Source organism: Panthera uncia, chromosome D2 (assembly GCF_023721935.1).
Source record: "Panthera uncia isolate 11264 chromosome D2, Puncia_PCG_1.0, whole genome shotgun sequence".
NCBI lineage: Eukaryota > Metazoa > Chordata > Mammalia > Carnivora > Felidae > Panthera > Panthera uncia.
The window spans coordinates 56,050,274-56,053,584 of record NC_064818.1 but is presented as its reverse complement, the minus strand read 5'-3'; positions in this window follow the sequence as shown (position 1 = coordinate 56,053,584).

The following is a 3,311-nucleotide window of genomic DNA, read 5'->3' as shown; positions in this document are numbered from 1 at the left end:
TGTGTGTAAAACCTATACCATATAGAAGGATGAATTAATACAGCAGAAGGAGACCACATATTAAGAACACTCGGCTCCGTAAATTGTAGCTCTAGTATTATTTTCATTGTTGACAAAATATAGTAGAATGCTGGACAAAAGAACACATTTTTAAATTATGTACTACTGTATGCTCAGTGGAATGTTATGCAGCTATTAAATTGGCTTTTTAATATTGAAATTAAGAAAAAACCTCACCATATTACAAAACCAACTGCTGGATGATTTCAATTTTGTTTCAAAAAGGGACATATACATAATTTTGTGAAGATCTGAAGAAGATATATAAAAAATACTGTTTATATTTGAGTGACACACTATGGATGATTTTAATTTTCTTTATGTTTTTTGTATGGACTTTACTCACCCAGTTTAAAAAAAATCTTTAGGTTAATGCAAAACCATACTATGTGGTATACAAGAAAAGTACTTAAAAAATTTTTTTTAGTGTTTATTTCCTTTTGAGAGAGAAAGAGACAGAGGCATGAGTGGGATAGGGGCAGAGAGAGAGAGAGAGGGAGGGAGACACAGAATCAGAAGCAGGCTCCAGGATCTGAGCTGTTAGCACAGAGCCCGATGCATGGCTCAAACTCACCAGGAGATCATGACCTGAGCCGAAGTCGGATGTTTAACTGACTGAACCACTCAAACCCCCCAAGAAAAGTACTTTAAAATGTGATTCCGAAAGATTGAAAATAAAAGCATGCAAAACATGTATTAGGGTGTCCACACAAAAACTAGTACACAAATATTCATAGCAGCATTAGTCATAATAGCCAAAAAGCAAAAAACAACTCAAATTTTCAAAAAGGACAAGTGAATAAAACAATTAGGTCAATGCTACAACATGGATCAATCTTGAAAACATTATGCTAACCTAGTCACAAATGCCACATTATTGTATGGTTCCATTTATATAAAAAGTTCCCATATAGTCAAATCAGTAGAGACAGAAAGAAATAGATTAATGGTCATTTAGGGCTGGAAGCTTGGGAAGCAATGGGGAATTACTGCTAATGAGTACAGAGTTTCTGTTTGAGGTGATGACAATGTCCTAAAATTGAACGTGGTGATGTTTGCATAATTCTGTGAATATTCTAAAGACATTGAATTATACAATTTAAATGGGTGAATTGTATGTGAATTAAAGCTGCTTAAAAAAGTATACTAGGAAAATATAAAAAAAAAGTAGGAGTCACAGTAGAAGAAATATCAGGCAAAGTGAATGTTAGGCTAAAAAGCATTAAGTAAGACAAAGCAAACTTTACCATGCTAATAGATACAAAATGCAATAACAGCTGTGAATATCTATGTACCAAATAACCCCAAACAGTTTTCCTAAAGGGGAAATTTTAGAGATAAAAGAACAAGAGATTTAAGAGATAAAAGGAAAATAATTAGAAACATTAGTATTCACTGCTTCACCTCAGTTCAACATAGATCAAGTAGACACCAAAAATATGTGTAAATATAGAAATGTATATGTATATAAATATGCAGATATACTTTTGCTTTGAAATAGGGAATATACCATCATTTTAAATGCCATATGGAACATTCTCTGAACTTGATTGTAAAAAAGTTCACAAAGAAAATCTCAATTCAGTCCCTGAAAAATAAATAGTATATAACCCAATAAAACTAGAAATTAGTAAAAGAATAACAATGAAACTCTGACCCAACCTGGAAATAAAAAATAAAACAACAAAAAAACCCCCAAAAACTCAAGAAATCTTTCTTAAACAATTCCTGAATCAAGTAGAAAATACAAACTATCTAAAGTAAAAAACTTGTTAAAAACAATGGTAATGAAAATACTAGATACCAGAAACTATGGGAAAGGCTAAAGAAAGTTTGGAGACTTAACTAATTATCTCAGTCAAGAAAGAATGAAAAAATGATAATGCACTGAACACTTAACTCAAAAAATTCAAAAAAGTAAAAAAAATATATCTATACACATTGATAATAGCATGTATTTGCATAAAGAAATTCAAGAGGAAAACAAACAAAAGCAATGATCTAGGGATAGACTCAGGCAGGGGCGTGGGATGAAAAGAGGTTGAGAGGGAAACTTTATATGCCTTTTTATGATGTTTTACTTCTTAAATTATGAGAATGTATAATTTATTAAAAAAGTAAAGAAATTTTAAAAGTTGTTACTAGTTTTTTTCAGGAAAATATGCAAAAGCTTTAACAATTATGATAGCTAGCTAGTTAACACAGCTGTGAGAGGAATTCTTGAAATGTGGAGTGGGCTACGCTTTTTAAGAAGTGTTTATTTTGGAGAATGAAGTGAGTTTGCTTGGCCAAACCTATATTATATAATTTAAGCTTCTCAGAAGTCAACAAGTCTAATTGGAACTACAAAAGCAGTGAATCTTTCTTCTTAGTGCCTGCTATGTCCTAGGTATGCTATTTCTAATTCTTACAACAATTTAGCAAAAATTGTTGGTGATATCCTCAGTTTACATCTTAAGAAACTATGCCACAAGCTAAAGGTCCAGGCTGGTTTTAAATGTTTGACTCCAAACTCAGTTGGACTCCTTCTCTCACACTACACTCTCCCCAAACTATTACTAATTATGTTTTCAGGTATCCTGAAGTTGTAGCATTTCAGAACTATTGTTGCTCAGGTTCCTGAGAATTTTCTGAATATTTTTCCTCTGAATTTTTTATTGAAAATAGTAAACTGATGTTATTTCCAAGGGTCAGTGGAGGTACTTTGGGCTGAACAAATTAGGACCACAGTCCTATCTTAAGAGTGATGGATTAGCTGAGTCATGACATTTATTGACCTGCTTATTAATGATTACAACAATAATAGCTACCACTTAAGGAGAACTTCTTATACAGTAGGCATTACATATTTATTGGGTCTTCTAATGTTTACCATATAGTAAATTCTGTGGGATGTGTAGTTGGGGGAAAAAGTTGCATGGTTAAGCCGGTTTGGGACATACTGAGTAAAACCATTTTTTCACTGAAAGCTTTTAATATCAGAGCTTTTAATATGCTGATATACATATGAATTTCAATGAGGTAGATATAGAACGTGGTTTTATTTGACCAGTAACCCTTTCTCTCCCACCTCCCACTTTCTGTACGTGTCTTGAGACTGGGATAATCTGAAGAATATACTTTCAAAAACTGTTTAAATGGGTTTGTTTGGAAACCTCAGGATTCTTAGCATTTGAGCTCATGCATGTAACAAGAACGAAAGCAGCTTTTGAATTAGATTGAAGAACATTTAAAAGGAAAGCTCAGAGAAT